Source organism: Talpa europaea (assembly GCF_964194135.1).
Source record: "Talpa europaea genome assembly, chromosome: 16".
Classification (NCBI taxonomy): domain Eukaryota; kingdom Metazoa; phylum Chordata; class Mammalia; order Eulipotyphla; family Talpidae; genus Talpa; species Talpa europaea.
The window spans coordinates 38,951,633-38,973,406 of NC_140084.1; positions in this window are offsets into that span (position 1 = coordinate 38,951,633).

Sequence of the window (21,774 nt, forward strand, 5' to 3'; positions counted from 1 at the left end):
TTTTTAAAAAAGATTTATTTAGGCATGCAAGAGCTGGGGTACAGGCCAGAGATGCGGGGGGGGGGGGGTGAGAGGATTCACCAGAGACAAAGTGGGGAGCAGAACAGGTGGATGCACTGAAACACACTGCTGAGGGGAGCAGCGGGGCGAGACAGGAGAGGTCTGCTGTGCCATGTGGGTCAGCTCCCTGCCCCAGGATCAAACTTGTGCTGCAGAGGCTGCGGATTGCTTCATAGTGCGGTGTTTAACCCCTTGCGCCACCAGGGAGACCTCATTTTTATGAACTTAACATTATATCATCAAATACCATAATTTAAGCAAGCCCTCCCTGATGAGCATGTAGATTTTTTTCCAGTTTGTCACAGATCCACACACAGATAAACGGGCAGATAAGCAGCCCTTCCAGAAGGGTTAGTCTATTGTTTTAGGATAAATTTACAAATGAGGTAAAAGGTAACGTTTTTAAAAATATGCCCTATTTGTTTCTTTTTATCGAAGTCTGAAAAAATCATTCCTGCTGTTACCAAAAAAAAAAAAAATCTGTGTTTGCCTCATTTTTTTAACTTTTAGCTATTTAAATAGATTAATTTAATTAATCTATTTAAGATAAGTATTTCCCGAATGGTTAGTTGTTCCAACTTTACTGAAGAAGCTGTCACTGCTCTTTTATGGTATATTTTAGACCTACCATTTTAAGTACATATTTATAAAGGACTGCTTACAAATTTGATAATTCGATTTTGTGTATGCTGTTTTTAAGTTCCATTCAGTGTCTTTTTCCTGTCTTTAAATCCTGTTTCTTTACAAGTTGAGGAAATATTTCATGATTGAGTGTTTTTATCTTTTAAATGAAAAGTTTAGCTTATTGTGTCATTTGCTTTCTTGCTGACAAGATAACAAACGCCATATGAAGAGTTCAGGTTTGTTGTGGCAACTTTTCAGTCTGGCATTTGAGATTCTAATCTTCCTCTATTTTTGCACATGAATACGTAGGTTAGCATTGGAGACCAAGATAGAAAAGTTCTCAGATTCCCTTGGCAAGCCTAGATTTTTCAATCTAAAATTATCTCTGGATTTTTGGAAGACAGCATGTTTTAAGCATCCTTTTAAAAAAATTTAAAGAAGTTGCACATGATTCTGCTGAAAATTGTACTGTGTTTGTTCTGTTGAAGACCTTAGCTTAATGCACCAGACGTTTTATGTCAAGTGAGTCTTCCCAGTCACTTGACTCACAAACAATTGCGAGCTTGTAGGCTGGGACATCCCATGGGTTGGACGTTCACTTTCTCCCTTTTCCTCCCATGACTTTGTCCCTAGTGGGAAATGATGCCTTTCTAGGTGGACAAAGAATGGAGTTTTGAATAAATAATTGCCATATTTTTGAGTTACAGTAAAAGCAGGGTTCCATTTTCTCTGAGAGAACCTGAATATGTGGGGGATTGTGCTTCAGTTGTTTTTTAATCTCTATTGAACCTGTCCTTTTGAGGTTCTCTAATTGACACATGCAGTGGCCCCTGCATGTGGACTGTAAATATTTGGCATGGTGAGCCACTCTCGCTGTTGTGACTCTCCCCTTGGTTGGCCTCCTTGACTTGGCGCCATTGTGATCACTTTGTCATTGCATTTGTCTTTGCTGCTTCTCTTCTTCCCACATCTGCCTGAGAGCATTTTCTGAGGCAGGGTTTATTTGTACAAGAGTGGGGGTACAGGCCAGATGTGCGGGAGGGTGAGAGGATTCACCAGAGACAGAGTGGGGAACAGAACAGGCAGACTGAGTGAAATACACCGCTGAGGGGAGCAGTGGGCAAGACAGGAGCGGTCTTCTCACCATGTGGGTTGCTCTGAGGCTGGCGGGGATCGAGCTGGCACTGCAGACGCTGTGGACAGCCTCACAGCACTGTGCTCAACAGCCTGTGCCACCAGGGAGGCCCTAGCCCTCACCTTTAAGTCACACTCCCTGCCACTTACCTGGTCACCTGGAAGTGGAGACACACTTCACTCCTCCACTCAGTGACCCCAGCTCAGACTTTGCTTCAAGTCATTTCTTTATCTCTCTCTGACCCCAGACATGTTCCTGAGGCCATGCTTTCTCCAGTGACGGAGCCCGTCGTCACTTACCAAGGTAGCCTTTCCTTCATGACTTTAAGGTTCTTACACGTGACATGTCATATCTCATCTTCCTTTTCCATTTGGGTTGTATCCGCCATTAACTTTCTCTCCACCTTGATTTAAACTTTGTCTCTTTTGCCTAAAGGGTTTCAGATATAATCTTGTCCTACCCTAGGTGAAAAAAGTGAGAAGATAGTCACAGTTACGGAGTTCTTACAATACAGACCAGTTACTGCACGGGAAGCTTGGAATATAGACCACTCAGGGGAAGAAAGCCAACTGAGCAATTGACTAAAAGTAGGAGACGCCTATGGCGCTTCACCAAGTTTCAGAGATCGTGCCTGTCTTGTTCTCTGCTGTTATCTCCTAGGCCTGGAATACAGTGTTCTGGATACTATTAAGTCTGTGTTGAATGAATGATTGATCATCTGATTACACAAATGAGCTATCTATAGAAAAGATACTCACCAGGAGACATTTTATAGATGTAGATTGGAGTTTCAGGGAAAACTTTAAGTTCACCAAACTGACCCAGCCGTAACCCCAGGAAGGCATGATTGGAATGTTTGTTGCTAGAATACTTAAACTTGATTTTGTGTCCTCAAAAACTGCATTTCTAGAAGGAGAGGATTGGGGTGGTGTCTATGGAAATTGTGGTGGCTTGTCTGGAAGAGGAACTGGGTGGTGTGTCTGTGGCACTGTCTGGAGGCCCTGAACTCCAGAGGAGCTGTATGCAGGCCTCTGCACTACCAGACGGTTGGGGGCCTCCCTGTGGATGCCTGTAATTGGGAGAATTTTCTCTTGCTTTGCTTCTGTGCACCTAATAATTTTTGATTAGAACATGGCTTCATATAGAGATTTCCTGACAAGGATAGAATGTGAATGGCTGAGAACTTTGCTTCCAGACAGCTTGGGCCACATCCTGGTCTTGGGATTCTGGTTAATCTCTCTCTCACCCCCAACTGTAGAAGGGTAACAGCTCCTTCCTCAGCTGCCCGGTACCTGGAAAGTGCTCATTAAGTATTTGGCCTCATCAGCAATTATAAACTTAGTAATTGGGCTTCTGGCTCATTCATCAGTCATCTTTGAGCTTGGATAGTCTAAATCAGTCCCCCTGAACCTGTTGCTCCTGGGGGCACTGACAAAGCTGAGAACCCCAAGGGATTGAGTACTGATAGAGCGGTTCTTCCCAAGCTGCTTGTCTTTTTTTAAAAAAGATTTATTTTTATTTATTTAAGAACACAAGAACTGGGGTGTAGGCCAGAGGTGTTGGGGGGTGGGTGCATTCACCAGAGAGAGTGGGGAGCAGAACCGGCAGATCTATGGAAATACACTGCTGAAGGGAGCAGCAGGCAAGACAGGAGAGGTCTGCTGCGCTGTGTGGGTCAGCTCCCTGGCCGGGGATTGAACTCAGCCTGTTGTGATGGGCCATCGTGGTGGTAGTGCTGGTACTTAACCCCTAGGCCCCAGGGAGGCCCACCAAGCTGCTTGTCTTGAGGATCCACCTGTAGTTGTCAGGGAAGGCTTCCTGGAGAAGGTTGTGCTTGAACTGGGCACTGTGGGGAGAAGTGAGGAAATCCAGTACCACAGTGAAGGGAGAGGATCAGGGCTTTGACAAGTGCCAGGGTGCAGAGGTCAACAGACATGAGGTATGTGAACTGCAGGACATTTAGGGTAAAAGACGGACAGGTATGACTAGGGAAGCAGCAGGAAATGAGGACGGAGAGGAAAGTGGAGCCAGCTCTTGAAGAAATAATAATAGCTATCTTACTGGGAGCGAACAGTTTGTCCAGTATTGTGTCCATCCTTTGAACAGTGCCAGCCAGCTTTGGTCCGAAATCTCCATGTGTGCTCCCTTGTTAGTCTTCGCAACAGCCCCGTGATGGAGTATTTACCAGGGAGTGGTCTCTCACCTCTTGATTTGGCCTGCACATTGCTGCAAGACTAACCCTTGATGCTTTTATACATTTAAAAACTTTTTTTAAGGATTTATTTATGCATACATAAATAAATACATACCCTCCAGAGGTGTGGAGGGTGAGAGGATTCACCAGAGAGAGTGGGGAGCAGAATAGGCAGATTGACTGAAATACTCTGCTGAGGGGAGCAGCAGGCGAGTCGGAAAGGTCTGCTGCGCCATGTGGGTTGCTCCCTGGCTGGGGATCGAACTCATGCTGCAGTGGCTGCGGATAGCTGGATAGCACTGTCTTTAACCCCTGTGCCACCAGAGAGGCACTAAAAACTTTTTTTTTTTTTGTGACTCCCGTTTCCTGATGGAATTCCAAACCCACCAAGATCATCTGACTTCAAAACATCTTGGGGTAAAGTGTGAAGATACATGTATCCTAGAATTGAATAAAAACAGAAATGGATGTAGGTAGGCATTAAGCTCAGAGAAATACTCAATGAAAAAGGCAAGATGCAGATAATGTGTGGGTGTACTCATTTGTGTTATGAGAGAGGTGAAATAAGTTTCTAAGTGCAGAAAAAAAAATTCTGGAATGGCAGAAAAGGCACAATGGTTTCCTTTGGGATAAAGTCCCAGAAATCTAGACTGTTAGACTAACCTGGCTTGTCTTGCATACTCTTTTCATGCAGAATGAATTTTTTTTTACTGTGTATGCATTATATTTTTAGTCAAAATTAATAAAAATAAGTTTTAAAGCTCTGCCATGTACATAGCAGTTATTTGGGAAGGGAATGTAGCGGAAAGCTTAAGAGTAAAGACTAGTCAGGCTACCTGGGTCCAAGGTCTGCTGCTGCCACCTACTATCCCCTACCTTTAAGTTAAATACTCTCTGTGTACCTGAGTCTGTCTCAGGATGGGAGATCAGTACTGCCTATCTCCCGGGGTTGTCGTGAGGCTTAAGAGAAGGCATACAGCAAAGGGAATGATACAGGAGCTGCAGAGAGACTCCATGTGAACGGGAGGCCCAAGATGGTGTCGCTGAATCCAGGACTGTCAAATAAAGGTACCTTGTTGGAAAAGTGAAAGTTGAGAAAAAGTCACAAAGGGCGGTCGGTGCATGTCCCAGATGGACTGAGGCGGAGGAGCAAGACAGGAAGGAGCCTGAAATCGTGTGATGGCAGGTCATGGTTATATGGCAGCTTTTCTTAGCATATATAAAATAATGATATGATTTATAAATGACATCTTAGGCTGGATGAAATGTGGTAGTTCTACCTTGATCTTTGAAATGACAGTGAGGTGTTCCTGTGTAATTTATTTAATGAACCCCTTAATGCAGGACATGTGGGTCACCTCCAGCTTGATACTTGCAGACAATGCTACCAGTGATCATCCTTGATACCCGCCTCTGCGTCTCATCTGGGGTTCATTTCTAAATGATAGTGCCGCCTATTAATTTTTTTTTTAATTTATACAAGAGCCGGGGTACAGGCCATATGTGCAGGAGGGTGAGAAGATCCACCAGAGACAGAGCGAGGAACAGAACAGGCAGATTAACTGAAATACACTGCTGAGGGGAGCAGCGGGTGGGACAGGAGAGGTCTGCTTGCCATGTGGGTTGCTCTGAGGCTGGCGGGGAATCGAACCGGCACTGTAGAGGCTGTGGACAGCCTCACAACGCTGCACTCAACTGTCTGCGCTTCCAGGGAGGCCCTGTTAATTTTTTAAAACTATTTGGTTTTGTTCACTTATGTTCACTTATGTCTGGACATATTATTGGATATGTACTCTTTCAAACATGTGATTGCAAAGAATCATAAGGAAGTTTTTGAGCACAGAATTAGATAGAGCTGAAAAGTTGTAATCTTACTAAAAGTCATCTGGGGATTAGCTTAGTTGCTCGTGAGGTGGTAATCTGTGACTGGGGATGGAAATACCTAAATCTCCCCCAACTCATCCCAACATCAGGTTCCAGAGGTGGGTGGATGCTGCCTAGGCTCCAGCTTTGCGTGCTGAGGCTGTGGTATCAACAGGGAGGGCCAAATGGTCCCTCTCACCAACTCCTAAGGCCGCAGGGTGGGAAAAGGAGGCCCCACATCCTGTGCCTAAATAACGTCGAGTTGTGCAATACCCTGTAATGAGAGGTGATCCTCTCCCTAGCAGTGTCTTCTTCCTTGTAGCTCGGGCTGCAGGACAAGGGAGTGGCGGGCAGGGAAATGGGAGGAGCCCAGCCGCCTTCCCCTCCAAGGCACTGGGCAGTGCTCCTTTTACTCCGTGGCCAGGACTTTGGGAGTTGGGGTCAGAGCTGCAGGAAGGTAGGTAATGTTTTATTAAAGTACTTGTAACTGTATGTTGGGGTGGGGGGTGGCCTTGAAAAGCTTGTTTTTTTCTTTTACTGCACTGGCCAGATGAAGAATTTTAATGGAAGGTAAAACGTTGCCCTCTGTCTAGTCCCGGGCCTCTTTCAGAAAAGTAACTTCCATTTTTTTTTTTTTTTTTTAAGATTTATTTATTTCTACAAGCACTTGGCACAGTCAGAAGCGCGGCAGGGTGAGAGAATTCACCAGAGCCAGAGCGGGGAACAGAACAGGCAGACTGACGAAATATACTGCTGGGGGGAGAAGCGGGCGCAGCACAAGAGGTCTGTGGTGCCATGTGGGACCCTCGCCGGTGGCCCGGGATCAAACCGGTGCTGCAGAGGCTGCGGGCAGCTTCGCAGCCCAGCGCTCAGCCGCTGCGCCACCAGGGGAGGCCCACTTCCATTTTTTGAGTGAAGCTCGGGATGTGCCAAGTACTAAACTTTGTGGATTTAACCCTCACCAAAATACCGACGAAACTGAGGTACACAACTTAAAGTAACTTGGAGAAGATGGTGGAGTTGTAGGAGGCAGCCGTTCCCCTGAGAGCAGGAATCATGTCTAGGTTAGTCATCTTCCAGGCCCCTCTCACAACTACTGCTCGTGGCAGTTTCTATGAAACCCCTTTGAACTGGTGCGTCTCCCCTGTGTTCTCCCATTAGACTGTAAGCCCCTTGAGAGCAGGTACCTTGTTTTTCATCACTGCTGCGTCCTACCGTCTAGCGCAGTGCCGTGCGCACAATAGGACATTAGTAACTGCTTCTGCTTGTGAGGTGGTGTAGCTTAGGTGAGCAGAGGAATCTGGAAGCCAGCCTGGAGGTGTCCCCCTGCAGGCCTGCTCTCTAGGGCTGTCTTGGCTGCCTGGTGGGGTGGTTGGGTGGGGAGCAGGAAGTTCTCTTAGAACTTCCTTATGGCTAAATGTTTGACCTGCTGAAATGTTTGTGGAAAAGAATGGGTCCCCTGGCCGAGACTGATTGCCTGTCTCTCTGAGGGCAGGGGGCTGGATGGGCGTGCAAGTTGGAGCCAGTCTTCCCTGCCTGGAGGAGGGAGCTGCTGTAATTATCCAGTGATAAACTTTTTCATGAGGGCCTTACATTTTCAGAAATGGTCCTGAATCAGAAACTTTTTTAGAATTTTTTTTTTTTAAAGCAGAAGGTGCCACTTCTTTTATTTATTTATTTATTTTTAAAGATTGATTTATTTATACAAGCTCTGGGTACAGTCAGAAGTACGGGAGGGTGAGAGAATTCACCAGAGGCAGAACGGGGAGCAGAACTGGCAGAAGGACCGAAGTACACTGATGAGGGGAGCAGCGGGCGGCAGGAGAGGTCTGCGTGTCATGTGGGACCCTCGCCTGGCGGCCGGGGATCGAACTGATGCTGCAGAGGCTGTGGGCAGCTTCGCAGCCCAGTGTTCAACTGCTGCGCCACCAGGGGAGGCCCAACTTTTTTAGAATTTATATAACTCTTCTCCCATCGCAAGACACATGATTTCCAAATTACAGTTTGATTTACCCATTTGTGTGTGAGCTTTTTAATCCTTGTCTTTTCCCATTCGAGGTTAATTTTGGGTAGGTCCCACAGTGCTAACTTGTTAAGAATGAATAGTACTGTTTTAAGTTTTCTTAAATAATTTTCAAATGGATAATGTTAGCTTTCACTAGTTCCACTTGCTCTTACCAGTCTGGAAACCGGATAACTGGGTTAACACCAGGCTTAAGCAGAGCTGACTGGCTAAGGCTTTTTCACACTGTAACAAAAATGAACTGTAGGTTTTTTAAATAGATGTATATGTTCAGATTTTTAAAAATTAGATCTGAAAAAACTGCTTCAATGCTTTGTGACTTTTAAAAATGATTTAGTTTTAACTAAATGAGTCTCCTTGATTTACATTTGAATTTCCATCAGCAACATGGTTTGATATTGTGAATGTTTTCACATTGCTTGGTGCCTTTATTTTTTATTTTTTATTTTTTATTTTTTAAAGATTTATTTTTATTTATACAAGCACTGGGTACAGTGAGAAGTACGGGAGGGTGAGAGAATTCACCAGAGCCAGAGCGGGGAGCAGAGCAGGCAGACTGATGAAGCACACTGCTGAGGGGAGCAGCAGGCAGCAGGAGAGGTCTGCGTGCCATGTGGGACCCTCCTCCGGTGGCCGGGGAGCAGCCAGGGATCGAACCGGCGCCGCAGAGGCTGCGGGCAGCCTCGCAACCCAGCGCTCAACCGCTGCGCCACCGGGGAGGCCCTTGGTGCCTTTATTTTTTTATTTATACAAGAACTGGGGTACAGGCCAGATGCGCGGGAGGGTGAGAGGATTCACCAGAGACAGAGTGGGGAACAGAACCGGCAGACTGACGAAATACACTGCTGGGGGGAGAAGCGGGCGCAGCACAAGAGGCCTGCTGCGCCATGTGGAACCCTTGCTGGCCAGCCGGGATCGAACCAATGTTGCAGAGGCTGTGGATAGCTTCACAGCGTGGTGCTCAACCGCCTGCGCCACCAGGGGAGGCACTGCTTGGTGCCTTTAATGTGAAAAATTTTAATGGTTCAAGGCCATTTTAATTTATATATAAAAGCTTAGTACATGTTTTCTGAAATTTAAGAACCAGCTATCTTTTGGTGACGGATGATGGTGCTTTGTGGATCAACCTTTGCCTGACAAGGCTTTGCTCCTCCCCCCCACCTGCCTTTTTTTTTTTTTAAACTCCTTTTGAAGATTTCTGATGAGCAAAGTTTGTTTTGTTTTGATTTTTTTTTTCTTTTGGCTTGCAGTGTTGTTCTAATACTTGTTTAGTTTTTTTAATAGCAGCAGGTTTTGAGAGTTAAGTCTTCAGACTTCAGACTAAACACTGGACTTGGACTACAGAATGTTGATTCATTACTAGAAAATCAGACAGGTTGCTCGGTCTGTCCTCAGCAAGTAATAATGGATTTTTTTCATTAAATATTCACCATTTTTCTTTGTATGAAACTGAATGGTGGTTACTACCCTTTTCATTTATTTTTCTACTCATTTATGTAGTGACTGTTTAAAAAATAGACTGTTGATCTTCCTCTTCTCTCCCCACCAAAATACCCTGGATAAAAATGTAGTTAAATGTGTCAGTCATCTGTATGACTGTTTTAACACTTTTGACCTTTTTTTTTTAAAAAAAAAAAAACCTGTGTTATTTTGAAAGTTTCACTCTGTTGACTTTGTGGTCAGAAATTTTTTTTTTCTGCTGTTAAATGAAATTATCCATTGTTGTATAGTACCAAAAATATAAAGCTGCTTTGGGTCTGCTGGTGCAAATGTGCCTTGTTGTAACAGAGGAATGTCCTGTTTTGTGGTGATACAGTGTTACCCAGCAAGTGTCAGCACTAGGTGGAGGCAGCCTGGGTGCCCAGTAGACCAGCAGCGCCCACCAGCAGGCACTGTTACCAACCATCCTGAGTGCCTGGGTGCCTGGAGCATTCGGGGACACTCTCAGCATTGGGGTGGGGGGGTGTAGGAGCATCTTTATTGTAAATGTGATAGAGAAATGAATGGGTTCAAATTTTCCTTTAGACGTTTGTCTATCTACTGGAGTTTTCAAATTTGATACAGAGTAAGATACAGAATAACACAGGCTGCAGATGTGAACTGATCAGTTATTTAGTAGCTTTTTTAAAAAGTTAGAAATGAAGCTTTATTGTAGGTGATAGGACTCACTCAAGATTTATTTATGCGTACAAGAACAGGGGTGCAGGCCAGAGATGTGGGGGGTGAGAGGATTCACCAGAGACAGAGTGGGGAGCAGAACAGGCAGACTGACTGAAATACACTGCTGAGGGGAGCTGCACCATGTAGGTAGCTCCCTGGCTGGGCATGGAACTGTGCTGCAGTGGCTGAGGACAGCTTCATAGTGCTGAGACTTAACCCCTTGCGCCACCACGGAGGCCCCTTCACTGACATTTTTGACTCTGATAGAACTTTAATGTTTTGGGGTTTCTTGCATTATTCTTTGAATTAACATGTTTAGTCTAACTCCTTCGAAATGGTTTCTGTATCCAAAGCTGGCTGGTGTCCAGTTGTGCACATACTTTGCTCTTGAAGCAGTCTCCCGGGCACAGAAATAGTCTGGGCTTGGTGGACCCAGAAGTGCCACCACTTCCTTTCCTCTGGCTTGGACTCTCCATGTCTGCCTTTCCGTTTTGATGTTTTAATGATACCCTCCCTGATACCCTCCCCACTCAGTGATTTGTGTTCAGGAAGTTAGGCAGTGATTACTTTTGTTTCTGCTTTGTGGACTTCCTCCCCCACTTCCTATTTTTACCCAGTAACTACAGGAAATGAGGCGGCTCCTGGCTGGCTGCTGCTAAGCACTGATTTGAGGTGGTGGAGTATGAGTCCTTAGGTCCTGAGCCATTTAAAGCGTTTTCCACCTTTGTCTTTCACCACCTCCTTCCTGTAGGCATTATAGGAACAAGATTTTATGATTGGGTTGAAATGACGACATGTCCTGTGGAAGGGGGTAGGTTACTGCGCAGCTGAAGACAGGGCTTTTGTAAAATAGGTGAGGGTTTTTTCCCATGGTAACAGTAGGGGTGGGACATGGACCTCCTGGCCCTGTGGCCCGGCTGTTGTCACTCGTGGGTGAACTGTTTAGTAAAAGCATTGGGTGGGTTGACGGAACCTGTTGCAAGTAAGGCTGGAAAGGTGGATTCTGGTTACTTTGTGGGGCTCTTGACTGGGCAGGCTTGGAATGAACCCAGGATTCATGAGAACTACAGCATTTGTTTTTGAAACCATTTATTTAGCATTTACGTATCTCGTTTCCAGTTTATATCATCTGCCCAGAAAGTAATTTTATATATTAGATAACTTGATTACAGAAAGTGCTCAGAGCATCTCCTTAGCAGCCCTGTGACCTTTGGGGTGGATAATTCTTTGTCTTTGTATAAACAAGGCAGGTGTCTTGTGTGTTGAAGGATATTTAGCAGTGTTTCTGGCCTCTACAAGTTGTGACAGCCCCCAGCTGTGACAAACAAAAACTATCTCCAAATGTTGCCCAGTGTCTCCTGGGGCAGTGGTAGTGGTGTGCGTGTGGCATCGCTGATCAGGAACCACTGTGCCAAAGGGTTGATGCTGATTGAACTAATTCTGTGCAGTGGAATAAAATAGAATGTTTGGGTCCTTGGGATTGAAACCATTTCTTAAGTCTGACACTCTCATACATCCTTAGTTTGCTACTTAGAGTTTGTTACTGTCTATCAACCAACTTTGAGGAATGCTTTATGATTTCATTCAGAGCTAGAGTCAGAGCTTCTGGAAACCTGGCTTCTGGTCCTCTTAGAAGGCACTCTCAGCTTTTATCTTTCCAAGTCCTTTGCAAACTGAACTGGGTGGGTGTAAAGGAGAGACAGGCATTTAGAATTTCATGCTACCAGCAGGTGCCATTGATGGAGCAGTTTCTATAGATGAGGCGCTGTGGTGCACAGAATTAGTGGGATTGATTGAAAAGTGAGGGAATGGGATAGGCAGTTTGGGTAACACTTTAGATTTAGGCTCAGAGTTGGTAGTACCTGTAGCCAAGGCAGTAAGTACCGCAGGAGGAGCAGGGAGTGAAGGATCTAAGGCAATACCTCATGAGGCTAGTCATGGGAGAGAGGAGTTTTAACTGGAGAGTTAAAGCTGGGCGTCATCAGCTTGGGTAGGGGTGTGCTCACCTAAAGAGAGATTGTTGCTCCTTTCATTGCTCCACCTCATTTCCTGTCAGTTTCAGGAGGCCTGCAACTTTAAGTATTACTTTAAGAGTGATAAAGCCAATGTCAAGGTCTCTATATTCAACAGAGGTGAAATAGTGCCGTGAAGGAGAGTTCAGCCTCTGGAGGCAGACTCCCAGGCCCCACATCTGTCTCTGTGGGTGACTACTGCCTTAGCCATGTAGCAGGAACTGGAAGGGCTCACTTAACCTCTTCAGATGCCTCACCTGCCTTACAGGGTTATTTTGAGAATACAGTAGATCACACATGTAAAGTGCATAGCACAGTGCTGTGGCACTTAGTGCCCATTTAGTTAATGTCAGTTTTTATTTTAGGATTCTAGTGTGGATTAAATGAGATTATCTAAAACTCCAGGTATAGTGCCTGATGTGTTGTAGGCACTTAGGGAATGGCTGTTTTGTTGAGGAGTGCTTGTGTGAACATGGCATGGTGGTGGCTTTTTCTTTTAAAGCAGAACCTCATTTTGTAGCTCTTAATAACTGTGTTAGTGGGTGATCACTAAGTAAGTCTGAGGATGAACTAATAATTCAGCAGATATCTGTTGAGTAGTTAGTGTCCCTTGCACACTGGAGTATCTTTTTCTTTTTTAAAGATTTATTTATTTTATACAAGAACCAGGGTGCAAGCCAGATGTGCGGGAGGGTGAGAGGATTCATCAAAGACAGAGTGGGGAACAGAACAGGCAGACTGACTGAAATACACTGCTGAGGGGAGCAGCCGGCGAGACAGGAGAGGTCTGCCGCACCATGTGGGATTCTTGCCGGCTGGCTGGGATCAAACCTGCACTGCAGAGACTGGAGACAGCGTCACAGATCAAACCTGCACTGCAGAGACTGGAGACAGCGTCACAGTGCGGCGCTCAACCGCCTGCACCACCAGGGAGGTCCCACATTGGAATACCTTGAAAGAGCTCAGTGATCTGCCAGTACCGGCAGCTGTGATGCAGTGTTTTACTCGATAGCAAAGATCCTGCTAAGGTGGAGTTTAACAGCTGGGTGTTTTGGTTACAGAGGCTGGGAGTCCAGTCTGTTAAGTGGCCCCCAGAAGAGGTGACATCTCAGACCTCCAGGAGTAGAGTACACCAAGAGGGCATTGTAGGTAGAGGGAAAAGATTGGGAGATATTAGGAAGGCAGGAAGGCTTTGACTAAATGATTACTTGGAGGTAAAGGAAAGTGAGGAGGAGAGGATAACTCCCAGGCTTCTGCTTCCTCGAGTAGGTAGATGGTGATGCCAGTGATCAGGACAGGGAAGGAATGCTGGAAGGCTGGGAAGAGTGGTTTTGGACACAGAATTTGGAACCTGCCCAGTGGGCGATTGAATATTTGGAATCTGAAGTGCAGGAGAAGGATCTGGGCTAGAGAGATGGGTTTGGGAATCCTCCCAGGAAGAATGTGTTGATCTTAGAAACAGGGCACAGCATCGAGCTCAGGAACCACAGCACTTTAGGTCTATCCGAGGTGGAGTGGTTCAAAGAGACAGCTTAGAACAGCCAGGGGGCAGGAGGAGAGATAAGATCTTTTCAAATCAGCATCCATGGATTTGTCTTACTCTTTTTAATAAGGTAACAGATAAGGGGAATCAAAAGAAAACAGAAAAGATTCCTAAGAAGAGGGAGAACAAAGCAGTGAATCTTTCTGCCATTTTCTCTTGCCTGGATAGATATTTTAAATTCATGAATGTTGAGAATAAAATTCTTCAAAGCATTTTTTTTCTAGCATGCATTTCTAAATATGGCTTGTGCCATTCTGAACTGACCAAAAAAAAAAAAAAAAATGGAAATGGTTGGGCTTTGAACTTCATAGACAATAACTTCACTAATCTGAAAGAATTTCCTGTGTGAATTCTCAACATTATCAAGGATAGATGTTTAGATTTACTTTTTTTTTTTTTTGGACTCGAGTGGAGACAATTTTTTCCTGTATTTTTTCCCTCTTAATTGGGAATTATTTGCTGGGTGGTTTATCTTTATGTGTTTGTTTGTTTTTTTTTTAACAACAGTTTTATTGAAATGTATCTTACATCGCATACAGTTTTCCCATTTATATATAATTCTCTGGTTTTTAATATTTTCACAGCTCTACAACCTATCATGGTAAATTTTAGAGCATTTTCATTACTCCTAAAAGAAATCCTGTTCCCTCTAGACATCATTGTTCATTCTTCCCATCTGCCCTTGCCCTAGGCAGCCATTAAACTACTTTCTGTTTCAGTGAATTTGCTTATTCTAGATATTCATATTAGTGGAATTATACGATATATGACCTTGGACCTGGCTTCTTTCATGTAGCAAAATGTTTTTAAGACTGATGCATGGGGGCCTCCCCTGTGGCACAAAGGGTTAAGACCCAGCACTGTGAAGCAATCTGCAGCTACTACAGGGAGTTCGATCCCCAACCAGGGAGGTTACCCACATGGTGCAGCAGACCTCTCCTGTCTCGCCCGCTGCTCCCCTCAGCAGTGTATTTCAGTCAATCTGCCTGTTCTGCTTCCCACTCAGTCTCTGGTGAATCCTCTCACCCCCGCACCTCTGACATCTTCAGAAGAATTTTTCTACTTGATGCTTAAACTGTCCCAATATTGGCCATTCATAGACCTTACTCCTCAGGTTGACTGTGGATCCTTTTGACATGAGCCTAATAATCTTTGATGGGTTCCTTGCTTTCTGGCATGGTAAGAATTCCTGTGCTTGTCTTTTTTGTTTCTGACCCCAGATATATATAGAATCATCTATTTCTAAAAGGATCTCTGCTTTTGGGGGGAAAATAGTTTTAGGATCATTCATTATAACTGGAATGTGACTCCTTCTAGGTCTTTTCAGTAAAGTTAATGTGTACTTTCTGCATAGAAAAAGATAAATCATGATTACAAACTAATTATTTCAAATTCAAAGGAAGGATGAAGATATTTCTACTTTAATTATATATATATATCTTTCTCAATTGACAAAACACCAGAGAAGTGCACTCTGTCCCCTGTGTAAACTTGATTTTGTCCTTCTCTGTGTAGTTATGCTGCCAACTTTATAAATGGATTCACATATGTTTTATTTGTAGGTAGGGATTTTTTTTTCTTTTCAATTTGCTTTATTTTTTTTTAATGTATTTCCATTGTGCTGAAGGTAAAGTGAAAAATCAAGGTAGATCGAGAGGAGTATAGCTTCCTTCCTTGCCTTTCTTCTTCTGTATACCTAATAGATAAACATTCTTGTTGACTTATTCTTTCATTAAATACTTTTTAAACACATGTATGTGAGTGCATATGTATTCGTAGTTCCTACTCCCCTCACATTTTGTTTTTTCCTTGGTTTTCATTGTGGCAGTCATTTTATTTCCAAGCATTCTTGATTTCTGCCTCCTTTATGACTTGCTTGCTTTTGCTTTAAAGATCTTCTCAAATCTCACTGAGGATACCAGTTAGAATTTCTTTTCAGGTGTTTCTCTGGGGTCTAAAATGTTTCTTGGGTATGTTCTTTTTATGTTAGCTGCCTTTTGTTGTCCTCTTGGCTTTTCATTCTCATTCTGGTGTTCCTTATCAGCGAAGAACTGGGTTGATTGTATAGACAATCTACAAGCGCTTCCTTTTTTCCAGTAGTTCTTTTTCTGTAGTAAGGTTGACTGCCTCAGTGACCAAAAGTGAGAACTTTGGAGGTCAGATTGATTAACCTACTTCCCACTCCTGATTTCTGTACCTGCTACCTCAGAGCTGTGTATTTACAGGTCAAAGGGCTCTGCCTCTCTGCCCTGCACCTTTGGCCCTGCATGTTCTGGGAGGTATCCAGCTCTTCTCCTTTTCAACTTGTCCTGCCGTTTCCTCTCCGTCTTCTAGAGAGCAGCCAGCATTTAAATGGACTTTTCTCTCTGCCCTCCTCATGATTTTTTTTTACTTGCTTCTTCCCCCCAAGATTTTATTTATTTATAAAAGAGCTGGGGTACAGGCCAGAGGTGCAGGAGCGTGAGAGAATTCAACAGAGACAGAACGGGGAACAGGACAGGCAGATGATGAAATACATGCTGAGGAAAGCAGCTGGAGAGATAGGAGAGATCTGCCGCGCCATGTGGGAATCTCCCTGGCTGGCCGGAAATTGAACCCGCGCTACAGAGGCTGCAGACAGCTTCACAGTGCTGTGCTCAACCCGCTGCGCCACCGGGGAGGCCCTCCACCTCATGATTTTTATGCAGTGATTCCTTTGTGAATGTCTTCACTGTGGTGTCATTGGGATTGGGGAGTGTGGGAAGAAGATAAGCACATATTGCCTGTTAATTTTGGCCTGGCTTCTCCATGCGAAGCTGCTTTGTCCCATATCATTGCTAACAACAGGACTGCTTTCACTTCATTTTCTCTGTTAGCTTAATGACCAAAACAAGTAAAAATTGTCCTGCGTTCACCACTCAGAGCTATCACATCTCTGTAATAAGTGATGTCCCTCACCCTAGGATTCCTGGATTTCAGTCAGTTCAGGGATTAAGTCACTTGACAAAATCTTTCTACTGTGTAAGTAACTTTTTTCTGGACAGGCAGAGATAACAAGGTCTGCTTACCTTTGCTTATGGTATGGGAATGATAATAATATCATCACAATTTTAGTGTGTAATATGTGCCAGACTTTATTCTGAATGTTTTATATGTATAAACTTATTTAACTCAATAAAAGTAGTTACTGTTATTTTTTTCAAAGATTTATTTATGCATACAAGAGCTGGGGTACAGGCCAGAGATGCGGGAGGTGAGAGGACTCACCAGAGACAGAGTGGAGAACAAGACAGGCAGATTGACTGAAGTACATTGCTGAGGGGAGCAGCGGGCGAGACAGGAGAGGTCTGCTGCGCCATGTGGGTTTCTCCCTGGCTGGCTGGGGATCGAACCTAAGCTGCAGAGGCTGTGGATTGCTTCATAGTGCGGTGCTTAATCCCTTGCGCCACTAGGGAGCCCCAGTAGTTACTGTTATTATCCCTATTTTACAGACGATGAAACTGAGGCACAGAGGTTAAAGAACTTCCCCAAGGTCACATAGATGGTAAGTGGCAGAGCCAGGATCTTACCCAGTTAGTTGGTCCCCAAGGCCACCCTGTCATACATTACATTCTCAAAAGGGAAGCCCTTCAGATTTCCTCAGGATGACTTTTCTGTATTGTCACTTTTGGGTATAAGGAAATCCTTTTTATACTTACATTTTATCTAGTTTCAAACCTGTTCTTTGTACTATTTGAAGTAGAAATTGCTGATGACTTTGATTGCAGAAAGGAATGTTTAAATGATGTCATCAGGCCTGAGTTCAAGTTTAATTTATTGAGAACTTTTGTAATTAATGTGTTGAAAAGATGTAACTGATATGCTAGCATGCCTTTTTTTGCTATGCTTTTATGAAACTTAGGCAGCATGAAAACTTATGAATATAGCACTTAAGTCTTACCACTCTTGGCTACAACTAACATCTGAGGTCTTTCACAATGCATGTTTATTTCCATGTAACATGAATAGTGGATTCATAAATGGTGAATATTTTCCCCAATTAAAATTCTTTTTAGGAAAATACAGAGAAGAAATGTCCTTAAATGGATTGAACATATTTGAACCCTTTAGGCAGATAAATATGGAGGTGGGAGAGCACTTAAAAATCAGTAAGACAGGCATTGAAAAGGATATTATTTAAAAAAATAATAAAAGGGATATAACCGGATGCTTCTGCACGTGTTTGTGTGAATTTTAAAACTTTTAATCACAGAAATCGTCAATCATATACAAAAGTAGAACAAGTGATATGGTGAACTTCATGTTCCAATAGTGTTCTTGGCAAAATCCCACTTGAAAATGATGGAGTTTGAATGGTATTTCAATTCCATATTTCCTTTAATGCAACACTAACTAGTTTTTTTTTTTAAACACTAGTCTTTTTTTTTTTTAAGATTTATTTATGTATATAAGAAATGGGGTGTTTGCCAGAGATGTGAGGGATAAGAGGATTCACCAGGATGTCACTGGTGGCGCAGGCAGTTGAGCACAGCACTGTGAAGCTGTCTGCAGTGTAGACAGCCTCTGCAGTGTGGGCTGGATCCCCGCCGGCCTCGGAGCAACCCACATGGTGCAGCAGACCTCTCCTGTCTCACCCGCTGCTTCCCTCAGCAGTGTGTTTCGGTAGGTCTGCCTGTTCTTTTCCCTGCTCTATCTCTGGTGAATCCTCTCACCCTTCTGCGCATCTGACCTGTACCCCAGCTCTTGTATAAATAAAAAATAAATCTTTAAAAAAACAAAAAAAAAAGAGGATTCACCAGAGGCAGAGCAGGGAGCAGAACAGGCAGATCTACCAAAGTACACTGCTGAGGGGAGCAGCGGGCGAGTCAGGAGAGGTCTGCTGCGCCATGTGGGTAGTTCCCTGGTGGGGGGTCGAATTCATGCTGTGGTGGCTGCAGACAGCTTCATAGGCCGTGTCTTAACCCCTTGCACCACCAGGGAGGCCCAAGAATGTTCTTTCATCAGTTTCTCAAAGGAATCTTTGACCTTTCCCCTCCCCTCCATCTTCCACTCCCCCACTGTCCATACGTGCACACAGAGACCCTTGTCCTAGAGCAGCCTCTCCGAGAGTCACCTGGCCCCTGGAATGTGACTGTGGGCTCTGCCTTACTGAACAGTTTCTCCTGTGTGGAGTCGGAGTTACTTGTATCATCTGGCCAGAGCCATGTGCTGCTCTCGGTCTGGGTGGGTAGCTGTGGCTAACTGTAAAGCTTCCCCAGTATTTGTACCCCTACATTCCCACCCTCTCTTGTAGTTAAATTGCCACCATATGACTAATTCTTGCCAAATAGCTGAGAGGGAAATTGATGTGTGTCACATCTCATGGGAAGCAGGAAAGAGCAGGTTTGACCTTCCTGTGCTGAGGGACTGTGGAAAACACAAGTTCCGATAATGTCCCTGTCAACTGAGGAAGGGCCACCAAACCCACATTGAACTTTTGTGAGTGCAAGGTCTTCGTTAGTCTCCTCATGCAGGCTCTGTTGGTGCAGCATAGCGTAGTCTCTCCACCAGTCTGGATGGTTACAAACAGAGCATTTATATAGAAATTGAGTTCTGACAATTCAGATACCGTGTGGTCTAATCAAGACATTTCATATCCTGGGTTTTTCCCCTCATCTGTAAATTGAAGGACTAAATGGTCTTTTAAGAGTCTTTTGCGGGGGTGGTGGGGGTGGTAAAAAGAGTCTTTTGGGCATTCGCATTTCCAGATTCTGAATAGCAGCACTTAAATACAGATTTCTAATTGAAGTATGAAAGGTAACTAATTCTGACATTAACGACTTTCCTGGAAAGTTGTTTATTATATACCTTTTGCTGTTAGATGAAAGTTACTTAAGGAAAAGAGCAAAGAAAGATGAAGTCATTTTTTTGAGCTTTATTGAGATACACTTTCCATACATACATAGCTGGTGTGAATGAATGGAAATGGTGCCACCACTGCGAAAGCAGCTTGGCAGTTCCCCAAAATCTTAAACCTAGAATTGCTGTATGACCCAGGAATTCCAATTCCACTCTTAGGCATATGTCCAGGAACGTTAACAGTATAAATTAATATAAAAACTTATACTTGAAAGTTGATAGCCGCATAAAAGGAGCAACGCAGAGACTCCCAAAATCCCAGTCTTTCCACATAAAGTGGAAAGATCCCAAATGTTTATCAACTGATGAATTAATAAAGAAAACATGCCTTAACCACACGATAGAGTATTACTCAGGCATGAAAAGGAATAAAGTACTAATAAATGCTGCATGGTGTAGGTGAACCTGGAAAGCACTATGGTATATGAAAGAAGCCAGATGCAGAAGACTGTGAGATTTCACTGACATGAAATGCTCAGGTAACGCAAGTCCATAGAGACAGAGTAGACTGTGGTTGCCAGGAGTTAAGAAGAGAAGGAATGGGAAGTGTCTGTTAATTAAAAGTTTCTTTTTGAAGTGATGAGGTTGTTCTGAAATTAGGCAGTATTGAAACATCTCCTGTTAAAATCCACTGAATCTCACACTTTAAAATGGTGAATTTTATGATGTGTGAATTATGTATCAATAAAGCAAGAGATAAATAGGAGAAAATACATACTACTGGCCTCCAGGAATGTCTGTCTTGACTTGATGAACAAAGGTCTGGTAACTACATCTGGATAATGACCTACTGCTTACTGATTTGACATTCAGCCCTGTGTGGCCACTCACTAGCCAGGGTGGTGATTACCTGTTCACTTGGTGTTAATGAATCAGGCATTGGAGTATAAAATATTTACCTATGTGTATTTTTAAAAAGATTTGTTTATTTATGCATACAAGAATTGGGATATAGGCCAGAGGTGCTGGGAGGGTGAGAGGATTCACCAGAGACAAAGTGGGGAGCAGAATAGGCAGATCTACTGAAATACGTTGCTGAGGGGAGCAGCAGGTGAGTCAGGAGAGGTCTGTTGCACCAAGTGGGTTGCTCCCTGGCCAGCTGAGGATTGAACTCATGCTACAGTGGCTGCGGAGAGCCTTGCAGTGCTGTACTTAACCCCTTGCGCCACTAGGGAGGCCCCCTATGGATATTCTTCAGTAAAAAAGGAAGAAACAAAAGAGTTAACTCGCACAGAGGAGTGAAGTTGAGGTAGAAAACTTTGGAGAAGGGGAACCTGGAAGGCAGCAAGGCAGAGACTCCCAAAATCCCAAGACCTCTGGCTGATCTATTTCCTCCTTTATGATTAAACAGCAGGATCAAGAGTGTGTGTAGTGTACTACTCGGAAATGCGTGTGCCAACATGGCTGGCGGAGTTTATAACAAAATCCTAGATGAAAAATCTTGGCAAACTTTAAGATTCAGACCTAATCCAACTTCAGGTGCACATAATTAAGAGAGCCACAGTTCACGAAGATAAAAACCTAAGCAAGCAGAATAACCATGAGCTTCGGGACCGCTCATGATGCTTACAGCTCCCGGCTCCAGGCGATAATGTTTCTTCCCGACCACAGTGTCTCCCTGCACAGCCTCCCTTCCTCAGCACTCTGCTGGGTGCTTCTGTCGTGCTTTGGAATTAGTTAAAGCCCTGTTGATTATAATGCACCATGTAAGTAGGGATAGATATGATTGCCTTATTCTCATGAATTTGGGGAAAAAAAAGAAAAAGGACATTTGGGAACAAATTTCTTATAAGTAGCCGTTTAATAGGTTGTTTCTTGAAAAGTCTGAGGTATTTTAAGCATCAAGATACTTTTGGATACAGAGCTACAAATGGTGGTTGAATTTAGGTACTACCTGAGTTAGGATTGCTTCAGTTTTAGAGTGTGTGTGTGTATCCACAGCATTCTTCCTCATCGCTTGCTCTTGTAACCTCACTGTGTTCCTCATTTCCTCACGTAATGGTCGAACCATAAAATAGGTCTGGTAACTGACCAGGGTGAATGACTAAGTTTGACTTGCACTTACTTTTCTGTACAAAAAAAGAAAATTAAAAAGAAAACTAGTTATCAATAAGCAGACCCAACTATATACAAACATGTTGAGGTTTAGTATTGTGTGTATTAAATATAATCAGTGAATTTTTATTCGAAATCTCATTGTGGGCGGGAGAAGAAACAGCAGAGAGTTCAGGCCAGGGAGAACCCTGAAGGTAGCTGTGTGAGAGGAATCCTACTGTTCCACTG